The sequence below is a fragment of the Ipomoea nil genome, unplaced genomic scaffold, assembly GCF_001879475.1.
Source record: "Ipomoea nil cultivar Tokyo-kokei standard unplaced genomic scaffold, Asagao_1.1 scaffold0319, whole genome shotgun sequence".
NCBI classification, from domain to species: domain Eukaryota; kingdom Viridiplantae; phylum Streptophyta; class Magnoliopsida; order Solanales; family Convolvulaceae; genus Ipomoea; species Ipomoea nil.
In genome coordinates this window covers 1074417-1101684 of record NW_017616747.1, presented here as the reverse complement: position 1 = coordinate 1101684, position 27268 = coordinate 1074417, and positions in this window count along the sequence as shown.

The window sequence follows — 27268 nt, the reverse complement described above, 5'->3', positions numbered from 1 at the left end:
GACATTTCACCCTATGTTAGAATTGCAAGCTAACCTAGAGGATCACCCTTCATTCTTTCCCCTTACACTTTCTAAACTTGAGCTCATCCTTCTCTCTAAAAGTTAGATTGCTTTTCTTCCAAGCCAAGTTGGAGCTTCACCAAGTCCTCAAAGTTTGTCTTCAAGATTCCACCTTTCCTACCTTTGAGCATCTAGGAGGGTAAGATCTATGTTTATCTTGTGTTTTTAGTGTTTTCTAAGGTGTCTTTCCTTAAAGATAAAATTTTTATGATCTTTTGGTGTGTTCTTGAAGTGGGTGTGGAAGGTGAACCCTATTAGGAGCTTGATGAAGTGTTAAGTGAAGGTTTTTGTCTTTAAGAGGTAACCCATGCTCTACAAAATCTATTTTGCTTACCTATATGATGATTTCTTGGATTCTACATGTGTTTTGCTATGAAATGTGAGTGTTGATGCATTGTCTTGTGAAAATTCATATCTAGAGCTTGTTATTAGGGTTCTTGTATGCCATTGCTTGGCTATTCCTTTGATTCAAGTCATTTTGTTGTGTTTGGTGACATTTGGCATGTTTTGGACTTAAATTTGAGCTTGGAGTTGAAAATCCCCGAAGGGATTATTTGTGGTACAGGAGTGTACCCGCGGGCGGAACAGCGGGTAGTGCACCACCCGCCGCCCCACCCGCAGGGTACATGGTGATGTGGGTGTGGTACCCGCGGGCGGTATCACAGGTGGGGGTCCACCCGTGGCCCCACCCGCGGCGTACATATGTGGCTTGGGCGGGGATTTGTTCCCCGTGATTCTTTTGACTCGGTATTTGGTCTTTTGACTTCTCGATGTTCTTTTGTGGAACTATTTGAGTGTCTTCTTAATGTTTCGTATGTCTAGAACTATATGGTAGGATTCCATGTAGGTTTTGGTGTCTTGAATCGTGCTAAGTGTTCAACCTTGTGATTCGTTGAACCTTGATGAGTCTTGTGTGTTCTTCAGAACTATGTTCGGTTTACCCGTTTGATAAGCATGCTAGTTCGGTGTTTAAATGCTAGCGTGTGCGTCGTTTGTCCTTTCCTATTGTTGATGATGACTTGTGTTAATCATTGTTGTTGTTGGACTGTGATCCATTCCTTGATTGAGTATGGTTTCATATCTTCGTTGTGATCCGTTGATTGATTCTCGTTGTGGTGTGGTGTGTGTGGATGTACCTGGATTGCACGATTAATGGTATGGGACGTTAGTCACCAAGGTACGGCAGTGGTCCTCGTGGTGGCCATGACGCGATTATGGAGTTTGTGACCTGAGTGATGGGTTCACGTATTTCTTGGGTGGCATGTGTTGCCGTGTGTGTGATCGGTACCCTCGTGTACTATGAATCGTGGTCTTGTTGGTGGTCGTTGGTGGGGGATGACGGTCTTAGGAGGGAAAAGGTTGGACTTGGTTGTACAGGGGTCCTGGAGGTAATGGTTGGAACTAGACATAAGGTTGGGGGTAGCCATAAGGTTGGAACCGGGCATAGGAAGGCATATCAATTCGTGATGGGTGATGTCACGAAGGCTTGTGTAGCCGTTGTTGTGTGTTCTCTATTTTGTGACATGTGTTGTCACAAAGGCAATGTGTTGCCAATGGTTGTGTCCTTACTCTCTTGTGTTATGCATGTCGGGTGTTAATCTACTGTGTGATGGTAGATTATGCCTTGAGCCGTTCTTGTGAGTCGTTATTGCTTCTTGATGTCTTGGGATGTGTTCCCTTATCTTTATTGAGAGTGCATAAAGTCTTGTGTTGATCTCTATCTTGGTTTTAAAGTGATATATACTATATCCCGTTTCGCAAATGATTTTTGTATATGTATATCCTATCTACATATGATATTTCACATGTATTGGTGGGTTACCAGCATCATTCGCTGACCGGGCGTCGTCCCATATATATATATATATATCTGTGTTTCTTTCAGGTGCTGATTAGATGAGAGCGCGGTCTAGAAGCTGTTAGATTAGATCCCCTTCTCTTTATGTTGGTTTGGGCCTGCGTACCTTTGTTTAGACTTAGACGTTATGTTGTTGACCTTTGGTTTTGAGATTGATAGATTATGTTGCAGATGTTTACGCCTGTGCGTTCACCGTTGTGTGAGCGTGGCATGACACTCTACGTTTTCCATCAATTTCATATCTAGTTTTCCGCTATGTATGTTTTATGGTTAGTTATCTGCATGTTTAAGCTTAAATTTGGTATGGAAATCGGGGGTGTTACAAACCAGAAGGCAATCAAGTACCCCCGAACCCTCCGCTCCTGATCCTCTAGCTCAGAATCTACACCAACTGACTCAGGTCGCCTAGGCACTGAGCGACGCAGTCCTCCGTAACAACAACCGACCACCACTACCACCAAACGGAAACTCGGATGTCACTCGACAAGTCTCAAGCCATCGGCCACCCACCTTCTTAGGGGAAGAGGACCCCACGATCCTCGAAGAATGGATCCGAACCTTCGACAAAATCCTCGGGTTAGTGGAATGTCCTGAGGAATGCCGCGTAGAGATAGCCTCATTCTACTTCGGACACGAGGCCGACCTTTGGTGGATCCACGAAGGACCCACCTATAGACACGAACCGGGATTCAACTAGGAAGGCCTAAAAACACGGCTGCGAGAACGGTTCTACCCCACACACGTAAGGGCAACCATGTACGAGGAATTCCTCCACCTAAAGCAAGGGATGGCCACCATCACGGAATACCACAAACGATTCCTCAAGCTGGCTCGTTTCGCACCCGGATTAGTTCCTACAGAGAAAACCAAGATAGAGAAGTTTGTGTCAGGCCTCAATTTCGAAGCCCGAAAGGCCCTAATCGTAAGCAGACCCCGAACCCTCAACGAAGCCTACACCAGCGCCGCCAACCTCTATCGAATCCAACTACTACAACGGGATGTTCAGGAACAGATCCGTAAAAGAAACACAGGGGGTGGGGTGCCACCTGTAAAAAGGACTAGGAACGACTCTAACACGAGGCCGGTCAACCCAGCTGGCCAAGGGCCACCCATGAGAAACAACGAAGCAAGTACAAGACCCTTCCTTTGCCAAAGATGAAACAAGGACCATAGAGGCAAGGACTGCCTGGGGAACCCCTGGCGGTGCTTCAACTGCGGGGGAAAAGGACACAAATCCTTCCAGTGCACTCAACCCCCAAACACACGCCCTACAGTCATGGGCCGACAAGGTGGCGCAAGCAACCTAGGGAGTTAGGGTACCCCCGGAAAGGTATTCTTCATGAGCCGCACCCAGGATGATCTTGAAAACGAGGGCAACTTCGAGACAGAAAATGTGGCCCTAGGAGACGAGGATCCCGCAAATCAATCAGAAGAAAATCAAGGAGAAGAATTCTGCTTAGGATGATTTGTGAACCTCTGTAAACCACCCTCTTAGTGAAATCACTTGTTTAGTTTAGTTATTTAGACATTTTTATAAATAAAAGGCAAAGTCAATTAAATTAACGTGAGAAGGAGGACTAACATTCCCCATAGATTCGCAAGTCACAAAACCCAACACACAGTGGAGGCGAAAGTCCGACAAGGGGATCCGGTCACACCACTTGTCACTTTGATTCAAAAGAATGATAGGAAAAACCCAAGGGATGCACGACAAAAGGGACTAATGCTACCAATGAGTGTTTCTTGAAACCTCAAGGGAACACTCCTTTCTTAAACCCCTCCAAATCCCTAAAACCCATAAAGTCCCCAAATCAAAAACCCTTCTTCTTCCCCTTCCTCCCACACACTCTCCATCTCTCACTCCCCCTCCATCACCTCTCCACGCCGCCGGCACCCCCGAGAAGCACCACGATCGCACACCCCGCCAGCAGCCACCACCAACGACCACCGCCAACCACCCGGTTAGCACCACCGCCCGCGCACCTGCCGTCGCCACCCCGTAAGCTGCCCACGACAAGACCGCCGACCACCATTTGTCTCCAGCCGAACGCCCGGCCGACCCACACTGCCGCACACCGCCTCCGACCTCACCAAGGCCTGCCGAGCTCTCACCGCCGACCCCGGGTCACCACCGAAGCCGAACCCTGCCGCCACACTAATGACTGGAGTCAGGCCGGAGTCTCGCCGGAAAACATCGCCGAAAAACACCACTTCTTGGAAATCTCACAATGCCGAAAAAGTCCGTTGGTACCCGAACCCCGGAGTAGAACAACGCCGACACGGTGATCGGGGGTAAAGCCCTCGAACCTGACCAATTCTCTCCAGAGCTGGTCGATATGCTTAATTGCCACTTGATAGCCACCAAATGGGGGGACAAGTTAGAAGTCACCTCCAAGGTCCAGTGCAAAGAAATAGTGCTCTCCGAGCGCCGCTTGGCCAAACTTCTGAAACTGACCACCACGGGTGTGTCAGACTATGACCGAAAAACATGGATCGATACCTAAGGCACGAGGTACAAGGATTACCTCGGGCACCTACTAGGAAAAGAAGATGGCTTCACTTCGGCCACCCTGCCAAACAGGAAATGGCTAACCGCCGAATAAAAGTTGCTAGTCATGATTGTAACTAACAGCTTGTTGCCCACAAACAACAAAAGCAAGGATGTGGGGAGCTTAGAGTGCACCTTTGCCTATTTCCTTAATCATAAGGTCAAGTTCAACCTGTCCACCCTTATGTTGAAACACATGGAATTCTACAAGTCTAGCAACCGGCTCAGCTTACCCTACGGGATGATCCCAAGTTGGATCATGGAAAGAAAAGGGGTAGAACTAAGCCACACGAAAACCAAACTCGTGAGTGGAATGGTTTTCAATGCCCAGAACCTCCACCGCAATGACATCTACCATATCGGAGAGGGACAGTACATCACCCTCGAGGACGTTTGCCTGAAGCAAATGGAAGAACGGCGAGAGTTGGTTGACCAGTTGGAAATCTCCAACAAGAAACTGAGACGGGCAATGCAAGAATGTGGGGAACAAGAGGAACATGAAGAAGATAGCGAGCCTAACCCACCTACACCCGCACTAGAAAGAGGGAACCTGGAAGGCCAAGATGAAAGATCCGTCAATGAGCGCATCCTCGTGCAACTCACCCGGCAGAATCGAATCATGGATGAAGGGTTCTCATCCCTAATCCTCGCAACACACTCATTGGATCGGAGAGTGGCGGCAATCGAAGCCATGTTAGGCACGCGCGGGGCGTCTAGCTCAGGAGTAGGAAACCAAGGTAGACCCAAACTTCCCAAACACCACCTCACCAAGCTACACTCTACCCCCAGCAAATGACACGTGGAACCACATTCCCTACATTCAGGAGGCCAAATACGTGATGTCCAGGTGTGAAAGAATGGATCCACGCAAAGGCTTCGGGGACGAAGCCTCTTGTAAGGGGGGAGGGTGTAACACCCCGTGTTACGGCCTCTAACCCAAACTAATTATTTAATTACTTACTGTAACACCCCAGATTTTCAAGACATTTAAAACTTATAATAAAGGTAGAATCTTATTAAATCCCAAGATATAAATACAAGCGTTCGGGGTGCTATGCCACACCTGGGCTAGAGAACCCAAGTGCACAGGCTAACTAACTAATATCCTCAAAGCGTAAATACGTAAACGTGGCACGCAGGCCAAAAGGGAAACTATCTACTTCTAAGTTCTAGCGCACTCCAGTGACTTAATCTTCTGTGCCTGAAAGCCAAATATATCTGTTCAGTGAGAGATGCTGGTAACCCACTCCAACGCGTTGAAATACAATACATATAGAGATATATATAGATATACGAAAACCATTTTGAGCATGAAGATATATCCTATGAACTCTAGCTTTAAAACCGGGAATGACTCGACAGATAAGGCCAGACACAAGCAACAGTTATAACGAGCATATGCAGTTCACAACAGATAAGGAAGATAAGGCAAAGCATAAACAATGATCATAACCCAACATGAACAATCCCCAATATAAATCCCATAGTCACATCCCCCAAGACACTCGTAATCACAACTCGTCCATGTCACAACACATAACACACTTTGTTGGCGCCACAGGACCAATCGCATGCCCATACATGAGGGTCAGCGCATATAGCTCTGACACGGCCCCGCAGCACCCTGCCCCGTATCGCTACACGGAGGGGTCGATCGCAACCGACCGATGAACCGCAGCTCATCATAGTGTTTGATCGCAACCAAACAGTGGACCGCAGCCCAAGAGAATGTCATCTGACCGCAGCCAGGAAAAAGGACGAACCGCAGCTCGTATAGAAACGTTTGATCGCAACCAAACGGTGGACCGCAGCCCAAGAGTATCAATCTGACCGCAGCCAGCTTCTGAACCGCAGCTCAGGAAAAACCAATCCGATCGCAACCGAATTGGGGTAACACACGCACATAACACATAGCAAGCACATGCAACCCAAATTACACATTGGGAAGGGGGAGAAAGCGCATAACAAAACCTATGCGTGATCGATCACATACTAAGAATAGTCCTAAGGGGTTCATACTCCTTCCACCTAGGTCAACGGGATACCAATTCAACTAGCATGCAATATAATAGACTCATAAACCTACGAACAGTACCCGAAACATCAAACTAGACATTGGCACGATAAACGGAGTCCGTTGGGACACCACGGGGAACGGGGGAACATCAAACGGGGAAGCCGGGGTCCCAAAGTGGGATAATTTCCAGCGGGTAGCCGGTGGGTGGGGGGCCACCCGCCGGCTGCCCGCCGGACTTTACTGTTCCGGGCAGCGGGTCGCCGGCGGGCAGCTGCCCGCCCGCCGGCTACCCGCTGCCGGGCGGTGTTTCTCGGCCGTGGGTAGGTGGCGGGTCCCCTACCCCCCACCTACCCCCCACTGACTCTTTTCATCACTTATACGCCCCGGGAACCGTTGTGGAACCCGAAACCATGCTTAGACACTTTACAACGCAATTAACGACAACACGTAGACAATTAACGAATCAAATACAAGGAACGAACGGCACATAACCTATCATGCTTTTCTAAATATAATCAACACCCAAACATGCGATTTCCCCACCCGATAATCCAAGAATAAGATCATACGATACAACCTAGGGTTCTAATCACTTTTATATCAACAAGAATACGGTTCGTCTTCTAATTGCAAGATTCGGTAAGAATAACACATAAACATCAAGAGCATCACACAATTATCAAGAACAACGCATAATCATCAAGAACTCCATATAATCATCAAGAACTCCATAATTAACAAGAATCTCCCAATATCAAGATTATCAAGATCCCTCATGGGATCATCACATCAAACATCAATAATCATCATCATATCTCGCCAATCACAATAATATGGGGGAAACCCTAAGGGGAATCATAGCTATGAAAATAGGTTTTGTTGAGACATGGGTTACCTCTTAGCCTTAATTAATTCCTTGGCTATGAAGGATCTTTCTTTAAGCTTTCTTGATTTCTTGATTTCTCCTAGGGGAATTCTTGGAACTCTTTGGGTGGTGAGAGATTAATGTGGTGGGGATTCTAGGTGCCTCCTAAGTTCCCTATTTATATATTTAAGACTCCTAGTTAGGGCCTGAATGGTATGGGTTTACTAATTCTATTCCTTATAGGGCTAGGGCTTGTTTTAGGGATACGGGTCCATGGTCCATAGTGGACCATATTAATTAAAGAGAATCCTAATCCTAATCTGAATAGTAAAAGGCCTACTTCCTTTATTCCTAATAGGCTTAAGACTCTTATTCGGGCAAGGGTCCACGGTTCATGGTGGACCTCACTAATTAATTAAAGGTAACCCTAACATAATTAAATCATATTTAATTATTATTAACGGGATTAATTAAATAATTAATCCGGGATTGAAGGCCGTAACACGGGGTGTTACACTCTCCCCCCTTACGAGAAGCTTCGTCCCCGAAGCTTGGAAATCGTTGCAGGGTTAACGAGTCAAGAGTAGAACCGTGGTCCTATAGTGAGGGTATTCCACAGGGAAATTGTATACTTGTACGCCTATGCGTGTTGGGTTTTTGGGAACGATTAGGTTTACAGGGCTAAGAGAGTGGGTTTCAAACTTGAGGATACGGTGAATTCAGGAATTAGGATCAAGTTTTCAAGGTTGCAACTTAGGTTGTGAGGTTGCCACCTTGTATGGAATCGTTAAAACATGGGATTACGAATGGGGTCTGAAGGGTAGAAAGGGTTTTGAAATAAGGAGGGGGCCGATTTTCCGAGGAAGGGAAAGGAATTCGGCTAGGATGGGTTAAGGTTTCTCGATCCCAAGTGAATAATTTGGCTAGATGCTTTGATCACGATGCGTCGACGAGCTGATGATCCTCTTTCCTTGGTGTTGGTACTTGCTTGACTTTAAGATCCTTGTTAGACCTTGCTTCCCGGGCTAAGGTTTCATCCTTCTCTTCTATCTTGAGGGAAATTCCCGTGGTGATTCAACACTTACTTCTTTAATGCGCCCAAGGTCTTGACCAAGTTGGGTCAACTAAGCCAATCTCTTAGGGCGCCCTTCCCAAATTCTTCCCAAAGTCTCTTGGGAGTCGATGGACTTTGGGTTGAATTTCTCTTCTTATTGAATTTCATCTCCTCTTTAGTGGATGAAATTCTTAGTAAGACTTCATGTCTTACCCGAGGTTCGGCATTGTTGTGCCCTTTTGTGTTACTTTTAATGATAAAGGTGTCCTTGTGTGCCCTTTTTCTTTTTAAAGCGCAGTCGGTTACGAAATCTCGTTGTGGGATGACTCGGTGACTTTACGAGTCATCTCATTTCCTCGTGGGTCCTTAATGACCCTTGAAGTCTTGGCGCGAATGTGCTCTTCACCCTTTTGCTTAGCACCATGGACTACGTAGTTCTTGATTCCATACAACTTGTAAGGAGTCCTCTGATTTGCTCAAACGATGTCCATGGTTTGGAGGAGTCCCGGTCCATCCTTAGCATTTTGACTTTTAAGGTTTTCGTGGGTTCTTTGCACGAGTTCCCAACTCGCCTCCTTGGTTTGCGCAATCCTTTACGCCAAACATCCCTAGTCGGTTGCATCGTAGGATCCAACTTCAATTACTCGTGCAATGTAATTGATTGTGATTTCCCGATGGTGCCTCGTGCGTCAAGGTCTTTTACGTAGGACACTATGTTTGGGTGGTCCATGGTTCTTTACCCAAGACTCACATTCATCAATCGAGGCACACAAGTGCGCCACAAATCAATAAAATGAGGGGTTAAGAAATCAGCACATTGTACCAGTGGGCGCGAGGTGGGCGGTCGTCCGCCTGCCAAGCTCCTGCCAAGGACCCGCCAAGGTCCCGTCAAGGACCCGTTGGGGACCCGCGGGAAAGTGACTAGGAAGAGTCAATTCCTTCGGGAAAGATCCCAAAAATGCACAGATTCATGTCCTGACAAGTCCCATGCCCTTGTGCACAATAAAAGGGACTTGGATACATAGGATGACCCATCATACAATGTTTATTGATCCTTAAGCACGAGTTCTAGAGGTAGATATACATATATATATATATATATATATATATATATATATATATATATATATATATATATATATGTTTTCTTGGTCTGGGTTAAAGGGATGTAAGAAGTGCAAGGGTTAGGTTTCAAAGTCGAGGGACGGATAGGGTCGATGTTTCCAAGGTCGTAATATAGGAAGGAAGGTTGCTACCTTGTACGGGATTGTTTGTAATGAGGGATCAAGAGCGAGGTTTGGAGTGATAGGACGGATTCTTTAACGAAATGGTACTTGGTTGGCAAGGGGAGGGAAAGGGGCTAAGGACTTTTGGCTTCGAGTGATTATGTCTGTTTGGGGCATGGTTGTGGTGTACAGCCGAACTGGTGATCCCTTTTCCTTGGCTTCGTTTGATTCTAAGATTTTCGTTTGATCTTCTCTTCCCGTGTCGAAGTCCCCTTCGTCTCTATGGCTTCCAAGGGAATTCTCGTGATGGTTTCCGTGCATGTTCCCCTCGGATGTTCAGGAGTCTGGACCCAGTCGGTTAGTGGGTCAAATCCCTAGGTCTTGACTCCTAATCCTTGCCGAGGGTTCTTAAGGGTCAAGGGGGTTTCGGGTTGGTCTTTCTTTTTCTATTGGGTTTCATCCCTTCCTTGGTGGATGAAATTCTTAGCAAGGCTTTATGTCTTCTTTGAGGTTCGGTCTGTTGCACCTATTTGACGATGTTTTCTGTAGCGAGGGCCCCTGACACTTTGAACGTATTTGTTTGCCTGCTCTTGTCAACGCATGGCGTTCTTCGGTGGCGTACGTACCGGCTATGGTTTCTCGTAACGCCTTCACGGTTTTCGTGCAAGGGTGGGATGATACGTATTCGTAACTTCCACCTACTTCGCCGGTTCCTATCTAACAACTTATTCTAATATTGGATTAATGAATGTCGGTTCTTCACGCCCCTGGGCAGGGTAAGGGCTTTATGCTGCTCTACGGTTTTTAGCAGGGTTTCCAAAAGGAGTGGAGATATGAACTTAGAGTAAGGGCGATGATTCCAATGCTCATATCAATTTAGGGTTTCCGAGGGTTTGGGTTAGGTGCAACAAGGGGTGAGCAAGGTCATGACGGTTGTGAATTTGCTCTTACGGTAATTAAGGATTCGGGGTGGGAGTTTTCAACAAATAGGGGTATCAAGATGCTGGGGTTTCAGGGCGGATGATATTTTAAACTGGGGTGGTGGGGTCGCAAGGTGTCGCGATATACTTACCTTGCACCCAAGGATTCGACTAATGGTGTCGTTCATCCGCTACTTTAATCAGTGTTCTAGTTCTCTTTCCTGTTTGTTGTAGCCGCAACCTGGGTTTGCCGAGATAAAGCAACTTGTCGGAAGGTGCATGCCATTTGTCTGAATCGGGGGTTATCGTGGTTAACCCTGGGTTGGTGAGTATTGCAGTCCGTCCCTTTTAGCAGTCCTGACGTCTTGATGCAACGTCTTTTCACCGCCTCTCCTTAGTAGTCATCCAAATCTTCCTTTTCTTTGGTCACGGTCCTTGTCAAGTCCTTTGACGGGAGTTAGGACGAGGCGATTTATCGGGTAAGTGTACGTTACCCAGTTGTGGAAGTAAACTTATCTATTCTCCCCCTTACCTGGCGTGGTAAGCGTAGGGGGAGGTTCCTTTAAGTTAGAGAGGGATGAAGTGAGGGGAGGTTATGTGTAGGTTTCACAATCTCACTACGCGTCCTAAGATTCCTGAATCCTATGTTCCTAAGTACCTAGAGTTCAAGCCTAGTGTCCTAAAGTCCGGTCTTAAGAGTCTTATCCTAGGGTCAAACTTAGGCTCTGATACCAACTGTAACACCCCAGATTTTCAAGACATTTAAAACTTATAATAAAGGTAGAATCTTATTAAATCCCAAGATATAAATACAAGCGTTCGGGGTGCTATGCCACACCTGGGCTAGAGAACCCAAGTGCACAGGCTAACTAACTAATATCCTCAAAGCGTAAATACGTAAACGTGGCACGCAGGCCAAAAGGGAAACTATCTACTTCTAAGTTCTAGCGCACTCCAGTGACTTAATCTTCTGTGCCTGAAAGCCAAATATATCTGTTCAGCGAGAGATGCTGGTAACCCACTCCAACGCGTTGAAATACAATACATATAGAGATATATATAGATATACGAAAACCATTTTGAGCATGAAGATATATCCTACGAACTCTAGCTTTAAAACCGGGAATGACTCGACAGATAAGGCCAGACACAAGCAACAGTTATAACGAGCATATGCAGTTCACAACAGATAAGGCAGATAAGGCAAAGCATAAACAATGATCATAACCCAACATGAACAATCCCCAATATAAATCCCATAGTCACATCCCCCAAGACACTCGTAATCATAACTCGTCCATGTCACAACACATAACACACTTTGTTGGCGCCACAGGACCAATCGCATGCCCATACATGAGGGTCAGCGCATATAGCTCTGACACGGCCCCGCAGCACCCTGCCCGTATCGCGACACGGAGGGGTCGATCGCAACCGACCGATGAACCGCAGCTCATCATAGTGTTTGATCGCAACCAAACAGTGGACCGCAGCCCAAGAGAATGTCATCTGACCGCAGCCAGGAAAAAGGACGAACCGCAGCTCGTATAGAAACGTTTGATCGCAACCAAACGGTGGACCGCAGCCTAAGAGTATCAATCTGACCGCAGCCAGCTTCTGAACCGCAGCTCAGGAAAAACCAATCCGATCGCAACCGAATTGGGGTAACACACGCACATAACACATAGCAAGCACATGCAACCCAAATTACACATTGGGAAGGGGGAGAAAGCGCATAACAAAACCTATGCGTGATCGATCACATACTAAGAATAGTCCTAAGGGGTTCATACTCCTTCCACCTAGGTCAACGGGATACCAATTCAACTAGCATGCAATATAATAGACTCATAAACCTACGAACAGTACCCGAAACATCAAACTAGACATAGGCATGATAAACGGAGTCCGTTGGGACACCACGGGGAATGGGGGAACATCAAACGGGGAAGCCGGGGTCCCAAAGTGGGATAATTTCCAGCGGGTAGCCGGTGGGTGGGGGGCCACCCGCCGGCTGCCCGCCGGACTTTACTGTTCCGGGCAGCGGGTCGCCGGCGGGCAGCTGCCCGCCCGCCGGCTACCCGCTGCCGGGCGGTGTTTCTCGGCCGTGGGTAGGTGGCGGGTCCCCTACCCCCCACTGACTCTTTTCATCACTTATACGCCCCGGGAACCGTTGTGGAACCCGAAACTATGCTTAGACACTTTACAACGCAATTAACGACAACACGTAGACAATTAACGAATCAAATACAAGGAACGAACGGCACATAACCTATCATGCTTTTCTAAATATAATCAACACCCAAACATGCGATTTCCCCACCCGATAATCCAAGAATAAGATCATACGATACAACCTAGGGTTCTAATCACTTTTATATCAACAAGAATACGGTTCGTCTTCTAATTGCAAGATTCGGTAAGAATAACACATAAACATCAAGAGCATCACACAATTATCAAGAACAACGCATAATCATCAAGAACTCCATATAATCATCAAGAACTCCATAATTAACAAGAATCTCCCAATATCAAGATTATCAAGATCCCTCATGGGATCATCACATCAAACATCAATAATCATCATCATATCTCGCCAATCACAATAATATGGGGGAAACCCTAAGGGGGAATCATAGCTATGAAAATAGGTTTTGTTGAGACATGGGTTACCTCTTATCCTTAATTAATTCCTTGGCTATGAAGGATCTTTCTTTAAGCTTTCTTGATTTCTTGATTTCTCCTAGGGGAATTCTTGGAACTCTTTGGGTGGTGAGAGATTAATGTGGTGGGGATTCTAGGTGCCTCCTAAGTTCCCTATTTATATATTTAAGACTCCTAGTTAGGGCCTGAATGGTATGGGTTTACTAATTCCATTCCTTATAGGGCTAGGGCTTGTTTTAGGGATAAGGGTCCATGGTCCATAGTGGACCATATTAATTAAAGAGAATCCTAATCCTAATCTGAATAGTAAAAGGCCTACTTCCTTTATTCCTAATAGGCTTAAGACTCTTATTCGGGCAAGGGTCCACGGTTCATGGTGGACCTCACTAATTAATTAAAGGTAACCCTAACATAATTAAATCATATTTAATCATTATTAACGGGATTAATTAAATAATTAATCCGGGATTGAAGGCCGTAACACGGGGTGTTACACTTACCCTTAAAAGAGCATTGAATTCCCCTAATTAATTAGGAAGGGTCCACCATAGACCATGGACCCTTATCCCTAAACCAAACCCTTAGTCCTATAAGGAATAGAATAAGTAAATCCCTACCATTCAGACCCCAGATAGGACTCTTAAATATATATATATATATATATATATATATATATAAGGACATAGCAGTCACCTAGAATTACACCACAATAGATTCCACCACACAAGAATTCCCAAGAATTCCCCTATCACCAAACGTAGGAAAAATCAAGAAGAGGGGATCTTAGAGAAAGAACCTTAGTAGCCAGGGATTCTAATTAAGGCTAAGAGGTAACCCATGTCTCAACAAAACCTATTTTCCTTGCTATAATCTTCTTCTTTGGATCCTTTGATATGCAATTCCATGCTTGTGTCTGGATAAGACTTTTATGATGATTATGAGATAATCTTGATGTTGATGAGATGATCTTGATATTTATGTGATCTTGATAATCTTGATGTATATGAGGTGATCTTGATATTTATATGTTGATCTTGATAATCTTGATGTTCTTGATTTTATTATAGCTAGAACCCTAAGGTTAAATCGTGGATTTCGTATCGTGATATTCCTGGTATGTTTTGGGCGGGATTTTGCATGTTCGGTATTGAGTCGTGATTATGTTTAGAAGTCGTGTTAAGATGTACTTAATGTGATTCTTGATTTTAATCCATTACTTGATTACGTGGTGTCGTTGTTTGTGTTTAAATGTATCTGGACATGGTTTCGGGTTCCACGAAAGATCCCGGGACCGAATTATTACATAAGACTCAGTGGGGGGGTGGGGGCAGGGGTACCCGCCACCTACCCGCTGCCCCAATAGGCCGCCCGGATGCGGGCAGCCGACGAGCAGGCGCCTGCCCGCCGGGGACCCGCTGCCTTGTGTTGCGCCGCCGGCGGGTGGTCTTCCACCCGCCGGCCACCTGCTGGAAATTCCAATGTGGAATATGGTGGTTTTCCAGGTTTGATGTTTCCCCGTGTCCCGTGGTGTCCCATTGGACCCCGTTTATCGTGCCTGAGTCTAGTTTGATGTTTCGGGTACCGTTAGTAGGATAAAAGAGTCTTGTGTATTGCATACTAGTCGAATTGGTATCCATTGGCCTAGGTGAAAGATGTATGAACCCCTTAGGCATATCTCTAGTAATATGGTGGATCACGCATAAGTTTTATATATATGTTTTCCCCCTCCCTATGTGTTAATGTGGGTTGCGTGTGCTTGGCTATGTGTTATGTGTGCATGATACCCCAACTGGTTGCGATCAATTGGCTATACAGGCAGTTGGATGGGTTGAGAACCATCGGCTGTTAACCAGGCCGATTGCGATCGGTCAGGTATATAAATATATATATATAGGGTTGCGGTCCATAATCTGGTTGCGATCAGATATACACATATTATTCGGGCTGCGGTCCACCATTTGGTTGCGATCAAACGTTACTATATGAGCTGCGGTTCATCGATTGGTTGCGATCAATCCCCTTGTACTGCAGTATAAGGCAGGGTGCTTCGGGGCCGTGTTAGAGCTATATGCGCTGACCGTCATGTATGGGCATGCGATTGGTCCTGCGGCACCACCAAAGTGTGTTTACGTGTTGAGATAATGATTGAATACTGATATAGTTGATGTGAAATAATCCGGTGACCTTAGGGTATATGCTAATATTTTGATATGCGTGATTATATCTGCTGAATGTGCCTAACCTTACTTGCTGAGTCTATTCTCGGTTTTAAAGTAGAGTTTCATAAGTATATATCTCTTCCGGCTTCAAAATGGTTTTCCTTATATATACATACATACATACATACATATATATATATATATATATATATATATATATATATATATATATATATATATACATATATATATATATACCTATATTGTATTTTAACGCGTTAGAGTGGGTTACCAGCATTATTTGCTGAACATATATATTTGGCTTTCAAGCACATATGAATAGCTCCGGAGCGCGCTAGAGGACCCGAGGCTTAATTAGTTTAGTTCCTTATCGGCCTGCGTGCCATGATGATGTACTTGACATTAATTTGAGGATTCCTGATGTTTAGATAGTTAGCTTGTGCATATGAGTTCTCCAGCTCATACGTGGCATAGCACCCCAAACATTTATGTTTAGTCATGCTCTGTTTCGGGATTTAATGATAGTATTGCCTTTATTTCATAAGTATTCAAAGTTTTAAATTTTAGGGGTGTTACATTCTCGGTAATAGGAGGTAAAACTATTTCCTCGAGTTCTTTTCTGAGGATTTTAATAATATTTTGGAGAATCGAGGTTTGTTGAGAAATTTTTTTAGAATCCAAGAAGAAATTTACCCTGATTTAGTGATTGAGTTCTATGAGAATTTGTCCACAAAACATAAGAAAGGTGTAACTTCGGTTGTCTCTAATGTGAGAGGCACGAAAGTAGAATTGACACCGCAGATTTTGTCAAATTGGTTTGATTTACCGATGGATGGGTTGGATATGTATGATAGAGAGGATTGGGTTGCCCACGCAGGATTGACACATCAAGAGTATTTGAGATACATGACCGGGAGTAGGGAAGAGTTCCCTAAGGAATATCGTCCCGAGAAACCTACTTTGACTGGAGAAAAGAAATTGCTAGTTTTGTTGATAGAAGAGTGCTTGTTTCCGTGTAGGAACAACTCTACAGAGATCGGTAGTTGGACATGTATCATTGCTTTTATGTTGAGATTTGGTCGTGCTATTAACTTTTCAGTTTTGATTCTTAAGCACATGGCTTACTTTAAGGCAAAGAACAGGAAGAATCTGCCCTATGGCATGATGTTGAGTTGGCTATTCAAAAAGATGAATTTACCTGAGATGGGAGAAAGAATCCAAAGGACTACTAGGTCGGCTCTGAATGCCGTCAATCTGAGATACTATGAGTTGTACCAAGTTGATGAGAATAAGTACTTGACTCTAGCTGACATTGCTAAGAAGCCCTTGGACGAGAAGATGACACTTGTTGTTAGTTTGAATGTACCACAAAGAAAGTGGTCGAGTGTTGGGACTTGGGATCAAATCAGGACACATAGCTGAGGCTAGTGAGAAGGGGTTATGATGGGAACCGATACGGGAATTGGCATGAGCCATGAAGGGGCACCATTTACAGCTACCCAGCAGGGAGCACCACAGGAGTACATGAGTGGGCCTCAAGGACCTACATATGAGGACCTTTATGCTATGATCAACAACCATTTTGACAATCTTAGTACTCAAGTGAGCTATGGTTTTGCCAACTTTGACCAAAGGGCTGCAGTCATGGAGTAAAGGATGGGGATTGAGAATGTACATAGATGGACTCCCTATGGTTGGGATCCAAGCTACATGCCACCAGGCGACTCCTCGGGAGGCTTTAACCAAGGTAAGTTGTTAAGCTTTTAAGTTCAGTTTTAGATTCGTCGGTGCAATTGTTAGATTTTAAATAAGATAGATAAGAACCCAGAGATTCCTAAATCTTTCCCAAGCCTTCCAACAGAAAATTCTAACCTTTCGGTTATATCACCTTTTCTCTTCAAGAACTTGATACACCCGTTTCTTCTAAGTTTCGGGACGAAACTTCTTTTAAGGGGGATAGAGTGTAACAACCCAAAATTTCATTTTATAAATTCAGTATTAAGAAATCCCAAAGTAGCTTTTTCACTCCATTAAAAAATTTTGCGATCAATCAGTGTTTGAATAAAATAATTTTGTCGCATTTTAAAATTAATTCGACACGGAAGAAATGAATTCCATTCAAAAATCCCTAAGTTTTCGAGTACTTTGCATACCAAGATTTAAATCGAGAATTTTATCACAGTGAGACCGGGAGAATTCGAAAAAGATTTTTGAACAAGTGTTCATCCATATAGCTTTTGGGAAAATTCACTTTCAACCCCAAAGTAATAAAAGATAACATTTCTAGCTTATGGTTCATGTTACATGGTGGACCACAAGACATCCAAAATCCTTTAGCTTTTGGGAAAATTCACTTTCAACCCCAAAGTAATAAAAGATAACATTTCTAGCTTATGGTTCATGTTACATGGTGGACCACAAGACATCCAAAATCCTTTATTGATTCATCTTTTAGCTTGGGAAATTACCGCTTTGCCCTCAACCAATCATTGTTAATCATCCTAGGGTTTTGAACCCTATATAAACCACCTTATTTCATCTCATTTTCCTGATCTCATTCTTTGCCTCTTCCTCACAATTTTGTCTGCCAACAACAAGAAGAGAGACAACAACCTAGTAAGCTTGTTCATCCTTCATTCTAGCCCTTTTCTCTTCTAGTTTTCTTTAGTCTTTGAGGTTCTAGGCTAAGGATAGAAGGTGTGTTTGGGAAGTATAGGTGGTGAAGGAGGCTCAAGATAGGTCAAGAGGAAGAAGAGATCCAAGCAAGAAAATTAGACTACAAGAGGTATAACCCCATGGATTCCTCTTTAAATTTGGCTCTGTGAAGCCTAGTTTTGAATAGAAATGAGTAGAAGCTATGAGTTATTGATGTGTTTATGCTTAGAAGTGTTTTAGCATGTGTTTGTGAGTTTTTGAGATTGCTTTGGACTTGTTTGGATAAGATTTTGCAGGAGAAATGCCATCTGGTGCACAACACAGTGTGCACCAGATCAGAGTGGCGGCCCAAGACGTGGCCCATCAGAAAGGCCGCCTGCTAGAGCCATGGTGGCACGGGACTAGGGAACGGCCCTAGAGGAAGGCCGTTGCCTAGTCCCGGTGCTTCAACGAGGCTCCAGGGGCAGACCATGAAGAGTCCCGCCCCAGGTCCCTGAGTATTGTCTGTGAAGGATTTTTGTGCAATGGCCGGGCCCTTGTGGCTCAGCTACGTATCATTTCGGACCGAGTGTTACGGGCCCTTGCGGCTTGGCTCTTCGGGATCGTCTCGACGCACGTTTTGGCTTTGACTTCGTTGAATTTGGATTTAAAATGAGTAAGATGTGAATGGTTTATTGAAGATTTGTTACACAGTGCATATTTTGCTAAGTTCTCTGTGTTTGAGAAATTGTTGATTTTGTGATCAGATAATGTTTTTATTGAGTAAAGAAGCATGATCCCTTGAGAATATGATTTATTATGAAAGTATGATTAAATTGTATTATTTGATCAATGAGAATAGAAGCATAGTTGTTGAGTGAAATGTATAGAAAATTACTATGTTGCAAATCGAGCATGATGATATATTCTTGAATACTTCATGTTAGTTTATACATGATTTAGAAGCATGTTATAGAGCATTTTGACATTTCACATGAGTCATATTTCAAAAATGCATAAGGGGCCAACGTGAGTCCAAGAATACTTTAAAAAATCATAAGCATGTGGTATATCATTCTTTGATGCATTGAGAAGTAATAAAATTGTTGCATGCATGAGTTTGATGTATGAGAGATATATTTATGTATTATCTATATCGGTGAGGTTTTGGAGGATACCGTTTGGACTATGTTCCTCTCGGGAGATTATTATGGACATTGCGGTCCTAGTATATGTAACGCGGCATATTCCCACGTTACGAAGTTGGAAACTTCCTGCCGGGCTTGGAATCCTGGTTAGGGGGTGTGCACACTAATAGTTCGATACCTGATTCCACAGAGTTTGAACCACGAGATTGGTTCCGTAGATGGTAAGAGATATTGGGTCGGAATTTTGCTGTTCCCGATGGGGTAAGTCACACTTCTGTGAAACCCTAAGCCGTCTACGAGTATAAGAGAAAGAAAGAGAGTCAACAGAGACTCAAGAAAGAAAGTCAACAAAGACTCAAGAAAGAGAGTCAACATAGACTCAAGTATGAGAGTCAATAAAGACTCGAGAGAAAGAAAGAGAGTCAAGAGAGACTCGAGAAAGTAACAAAGAAACCTCCACAGGAAGTACTCTAATTTATAAACGAGTGTATGATTATAGTATTGCACTATATTGCATAAGAATATGATTATATTGTTGCACGAGATTGCATAAGAGTATGATTAGATTGTTGCACGAGATTGCATAAGAGTATGATTAGATTGTTGCACGAGATTGCATAAGAGTATGATTATATTATTGCACTAGATTGCATAAGAGTATGATTAGATTGTTGCACGAGATTGCATAAGAGTATGATTATATTATTGCACTAGATTGCATATGAGAATGATTATATTGTTGCACTAGATTGCATAAGAGTATGATTATATTGTTGCACGAGATTGCATAAGTGTATGATTATATTGTTGCACTAGATTGCATATGAGTATGATTATATAATTGCATGAGATTGCATAAGAGTATGTATATATTGTTGCACTAGATTGCATAAAAAGTATGATCATAATGTAATACATGATTGTATGCGAATAGAGTATCGTAAAAGATTGTTAAACGAGAGGTTTAACTTAAGATATTCCTTGAGCATGATTAATGAGTTGTATTAGAAGCTCCATTTATCAAGTTATGTGATAAGAACGTGAAAGTATGTAAATACCTGTTATATGGTCTTTTAGCATGAACCTATCCGTTAGCATGAATTGCTTGATAAGTTATTAGAATAGTCTATATGTTGATGAATCTACATGATCAGTCTTATACATATATGAGAATGCCAGCTGATATTATAGGGTGCAAGCATCTAGAAAGAATGTGATAAATCTTAAGATGATTGAGATTTGCTTAATGCTATAAAGATATCAAATGTTTTTAAAGTGTATGCTAGAATGCTTTACAGGGTTGAGTGTGGTTATACTTAGTTTCGTGCTAACGGGTGTTTTTTCTGTTTGTCTATGTGTTGCTTGCAAAACCCCTTTCAGGTGGGCCCAGCAGTGAGATGAGATCGAGTTAGATTAGTCTCTTAGTTTGAGATGTCTAAACTCTAGTTTTAATTATAATCATGTTATGGATTTAGACTGATGACTTTATGTTGGAGGATTGATGTAGACTGTGTTAGGGTGACGTTTTTCCCCCTTTTTTCCAGTATTTATTTTTTAGTACCCAGACTTAATCTTATTTGTAGTTTTACCCCTTTTAGCCTGTGCAATCACCAAAGAATGGTGGTTGTGGCGGTGATACTCCCACTACATATCTTCTAGTTTTCCGCTACTTAGTTTATGTTAATGACTGTTTAAAGATGTAATTAAGAGTTAGAAAAGTGGGGTGTTACATCTTACCCTTCTTTAAGCTTGGGAGATTGAAAGGTGAAATCTTGGAATGATTCCTAGCAAGGACGAATGTAACACCCCCATTTTCCAAAACCACATTAATTTATTAAAAAGCATTTACTTGATTAAAATTTCATTATTTAATTGCGGAAGCTAAACCAAACAAGGAAAAAGGGATGCTACCGCCACGTTTAGATAACAAACTATATCCAAACGCACAGGCTAAAACAACACTACTGAAAACAGCCCATAATTTATTCTAGTCCACTAACTAAAATAATACAATTGTCATAAACAACTTCTAATTTTTCTAACAAAATATAAAATTTCAAAGTTCTAAAAGGTGAATCGCTCTCATGCTCCAGATACTCGTGCCACATTACCTGCAAAATAACTAAAAGGGGGAACAAATTCAGCATACAACAGCTGGTAAGACTTACTCCACCCTGTAAAACATTTTTCACATAACACATAACACCTTGGAGCACATAATTCCACATTAACCCCTTAATCATATCATACTTGTAACATTCTCTAATACCACTTCTTCACATTTAATTACCCATTAACAAATCAACCACATAATAAATATAATTTATAATTCCACATAAAATTCCACAACTTCCACATTTTACCACTTTTCTCAACATTAGGATTTAATCATTTATTAACCACCAAGTCAATGAGGAGGAAAAATACAAGGCAAGAGCCATTACTTCGGCCCCAGTGACCAAAACCAACCAACCAGAGACCAACCCAGTTGGCACGAGATCAATCCCTTAAGTATGCATACCCCCATTGAGAGACCAACCCCAATGGGTAGAACGAACTCGATTGTGAGAGACCAACCCCACAAGGTACATAATAATAATCCAGAATCAAATGTGAGAGACCAACCCCACAAGATTCATAACCAAATGTGAGAGACCAACCCCACAAGAAAAATCCAGGTACAAATCCTCCATAACCAAAGTTAATTAAATATATTTTCATACCCATTAATTCGTTTATTCCACCATACTCAAATATATGTATAATACCATACTCCCACTTATATCCAAATATACACAACCTATATAACACTAAGGCTACTGTGCATGTATACAAACATACACTACACGCTATATATACAGAATCCATAGCCACTCAATCCTTTGGCATAATCATTATTAGGCTTCAAGATAGCAATAGATGTACAGAACAAACAATTTAACGTTAATTATATACATATGTACCTACTGTGCACAATAGCCCACAATCATATACTTTATATTTAACAATTATGTTTTCAAACACTACTTAACCATTTAAACATATATTCATACTAATTAAACATGTTAGGCTAATAGACTTATATTTAGAAAGATACTTATACAAGCATATAATTTCATGTACTCAATTTCACGGAATCATCAGTCAATTTTCATATCGAATATAATATTCACAAAGATCATGAATCACATAGCAACTATTCAAAAATAATAAAACAAGTTTTTAAGGAAAAGGTTTTCACATAAACACTTAGGAAAAATCAATTTTTGATTTGGGGTAAAAGGATTTTGAATAGACATAAATCTTATCTGGATTACAATGAATCGAATAGAAGAAACGAAAAGTGACGTGCTACTGATGCCAAGTTGAGAAAAGAGAATATATTATGGTGTCGGATGTGAAGATGATGCAATCCTGATGATGAAGGAGGACAGCGGCGGCAATTAACGAAGAGAAGGAAAAGAATTGATAGATTTCCTAGGTTTTCCCTTCTTTTTTTACTCTTTTGGTGTGCGTATGCTACCATATATATAAATATATATATATATTTACTGGTATAATATATATATATATATATATATATATATATATATATATATATATATATATGTAGTGGTATTTAATATTAGGAATTACTAGTATTTGCGCCCGTGCGTTGCACGGAATGAATTTGTTATAATATTTTATAAATATTTAGATCGATATACAATTGTATAAATTATAACATCGAATATTATATAATATAATTGAAGAATTGAGTTGCACCGATTATGTTTTCTGATGTTATCAATGCTTGAATTTGAGTAAATAATTGCCCAATTAATAGCTAACGTGTAGATATACGCATTCGGTGCTGCAACTTTAGAGATTTTATATATCAGTGTTTAGAATTTGTATTAATTGGGCTAATTAGCTCGTTGTCTAGCAATTCAGTTATAGAAATTATTTATACGGAAGATATATTTTCTATGTAGATATATAGCAATTTTGTCATCTTTATATATAAAAACCCATAATATCAATGACTTGAATTATACATTATTGAAAATCTCTTTGTAGACAACATTGGTAGTAGTAACACAATTTTATCCATCCTCGTCTAGAGTTAAAATCACCAAACCATCAGGATGGGTGACTCGGGAAAAAGTCACATACAATTAACCGTGATTAAAGACTGATTTTTTCAGTAATAACTCAACGTGAGTTAGTGTTTGACCCTGACTTTTGTTGATAGTCGTGGCATATGCGAGCATCAACATGAGTTGTTTTCGTTAGAACTTGAAGGGCAATCTCGTATCAGAAGGGTGAAAGACATTTTAATTGAAGATTTTACTTTTATTAATAGTATAAATATAGATTGGTGTCAATAATAATTAATAAATTATTATTTCCTTATAAAATTACATAAAATTTCAAATAGATTTTCTCATTTATTACGCAGAATTTGTTTCTGTTATTCTTACAATTATAATGGTTTAATTATTCTCAAAATTTGATAACCATTTTTTTTTTTTAAGTTGACTTTAATTTGTGATAAAAATTCATTAGATATTGGTTAATTTTCATATAAAATTTTGTTACCAATTAAGCTTTATTAATTTTTTTTATCAATTAATTAATATTCACATTAATGTGGGCGGAAATGTTGAAGATGTGAATTTTACTTTTATTAATAGTATAAAGTAAATAATAATTAATAAATTATTATTTCTTTATAAAATTACGCAAATTTCGAACGAATTTTCTCATTTGTTACGCAGAATTTGTATCCATTATTTTCACAATTATAATAATTTAATTATTCTCATAATTTGGTAACCATTTTCTATTTTTATGTACATATTGACTTTAATCTGTGGTAACAATTCATTAGTATTAGTTAATTTTTATATAAAATTTTGTTACCAATTAAGCTTTATTATTTTTTTACTAATTAATTAATATTCATGTTAATTTGGGCTGAAATGTTGTAAATGAGGATTTTACTTTTATTAAAGTCATTTCACTAAGAACCTGGAGCTTGTGGTTGAGTGGAAGGGACACATCCATCCTTATTAACCAAAGGTGAGCAACTTTAAATCTCCAGGCCAAAGCATAAATGATATTGCAATAATTAATTTATTTATGATCATTGGTTCACATATTTGATTTATTTATTTTTTCTTTAATTATTCTCGTTGTAAACATAAATGATATTGCAATAATTAATTTATGATATTTAGCAAGTTGTATTTTTTTTAAATATAAAATTTTCTCATGTTTAGGGATTAAAAAATATTTTAGAATTATTTTTATTAGTAAGTAATTTTATTTTTAAAATATTTTTCAGCAACCCAAACACTCCATTAGTCTATAATAAAAAAAATGAAAAATAAAAGTTATTTCATTAAGAAAATTAAAACTAATTAAAGTAAATCTAAACATGCTATATTTATTTGTAACTGTATATTAATTTCATTTTGAAATCAGTGGTTAATATCTTTGAATTATTTATATTTTTTTTCAACTATTATAAACAAAAATTATGATACTTATCAAATTGTATTTAAAAAAAAAACATTTACACATGTTATGAGGGATTAAAAAATATTTTAAATTATTTTTTATTAGTGTGCATTTTTATTTTAAAATATTTTCCAGCAATCCAAACACTCCCTTAGCCTCCCATCAAGAACGGATAAAGAAAAGTCATTTCATTAAGAAAATTAAAACTAATTAAAATAAATCTAATCATGCTACATTTATTTGTAACTCTATATTAAGTTTATTTTGAAATATTTGGTTCACATATTTGAATTATTTTTTTTTCTTTAACTATTATAAACAAAAATTATGATATTTATCAAATTGTATTTTTTAAAAAAATATAACATTTACACATGTTATGAGGGGTTAAAAAATATTTTAAATTATTTTTATTAGTATGCATTTTATTTTAAAATATTTTGCACTAATCCAAACACTTCCTTAGCCTCCCATAAAAAATTGATAAAGAAAAATCATTTCATTAAGGAAATTAAAACTAATTAAAGTAAATCTAATCATGCTATATTTATTTGTAATTGTATATTAATTTCATTTTGAAATCATTGGTTCACATATTTCAATATGTTTTTAATTATTATAATTTATAAACAGAAATAATATTGTACTAATTAATTTATGATATTTATCAAATTGTATTTTTTAAAAAAATATAAGATTTACACATGTTATGAGGGATTAAAAAAATATTTTAAAATTATTTTTTATTAGTAAGTATTTAAAAAAAAAATCACCAACTCAAACACTCCCTTAGTCTCCATAAAAAAACTGATAAAGAAAAGTCATATCATTAAGGTAATTAAAACTAATTAAAGTAATTGTAATCATGCTATATTTATTTGTAACTATATATTAATTTCATTTTCAAATCATTGGTTCCCATATTTGAATTATTTTTTTTCTTAATTATTATAAACATAAATAATATTGTACTAATTAATTTATGATATTTATCAAGTTGTATTTTGTAAAATATAGTGTTTTACCGGGAAAATTTTTTGTTGTTATGAATTTAAAATTAAAATAAAAAAAATAAAAAGATGTTAAAATGTACAATATAATAATATAGTTGGATTTTTATATATTTGGTCAAGTACCTATTTTCATAACATACAAAATTAAATTTTAAATATTGTATGGTTAATATAATCTCTAATCATGTACATATTTAGATAAATTTATAAAAAAAATTTATAAAATTAAATTGATTTATTCCAAATTGTATTTCATATATATTATAATTCTAAAAATATGAATAATAATAATTAAGAGAATTGTACTTAAAAATCAATAAAAATGTAAATTCTAAATTTTGTATGAATAAATATAAACTCTAATCAGAGGCATATCATTATCTCTATATCTCTATCTCTATCTCTATATATATTAAAGCAAAATGGTTGACACAAAAATTTTTCCCCCAAAACGTAGGGACATTTTTGTAATATCATTTATTATTATTATTATTATTATTATTATTATTATTATTATTATTATTATTATTATTATTATTATTATTATTATTATTATTATTATTATTATTATTATTCATTACCCTATTGTGGTGGCTGGCAATCCAATTAATATGTCATTATTTACCTATTGATTACGCTCCCATTTTTATTTGACTCATATTATTCTGGCTGGCAATCCTCTCCATAATTAGTGGCAATCCTTTCCATATAATTACTATTTATATTTAACTTATATTATGCTGGCTAAATAATGAAAAAAATATATTTCCATAAAATAAAATATGTCAGCACTTATCTAAATAATTACTTACTCAATAATTATTTATCCTCTCCATATAATTAGTTCCTATTGATTATAGAAATTATAGAAATTTAAATTATTATTAATTAGTGAATTTTTGGTATCATTTTCCTTTTTAGTTAATTTGGTTTCCTTTTCTATGTTTTTTACTGTTAACAAATTATTAGTATTAATCTCCTTTTATATTTTCCTTTTTAAGCTAATAATTTATATCCAAAATTATTGTACATTTATTTTAGTTTTATTTCCTTTTCTATTTTTCCTACTTTTACTCCTAACAAATTATTAGTATTACTCTCCTTTTATATTTTCATTTTTTACTGCTAATTAACCTTATTATTACTATTATTATTATTATTATTATTATTATTATTATTATTATTATTATTAACTGAATCCCGTTTTCATTTCATTTTTTTTCTACTGCTAATATTATTATTATTATTATTATTATTATTATTATTATTATTATTATTATAGTAATTATTATTATAGTAATTATTATAGTAATAATAATTCGTTATTATAGTATAGTATTTTAAATTAAATTATTTAAATTAAATCACCCTATATATTTAAATAGATTACCATAAAGTTACCATAATAATTACACAAAATAATGAAAGAAAAATTATGAGAATAATTACCCTTAATAAAAATTAGGAAATTATATTAAAAAATAATCTATATATTATGGTAAGTATAATCTATTTTGTGCCAATCATATTATATATTAAGTATAAAAATATATATGTATGTAAATTACCATAA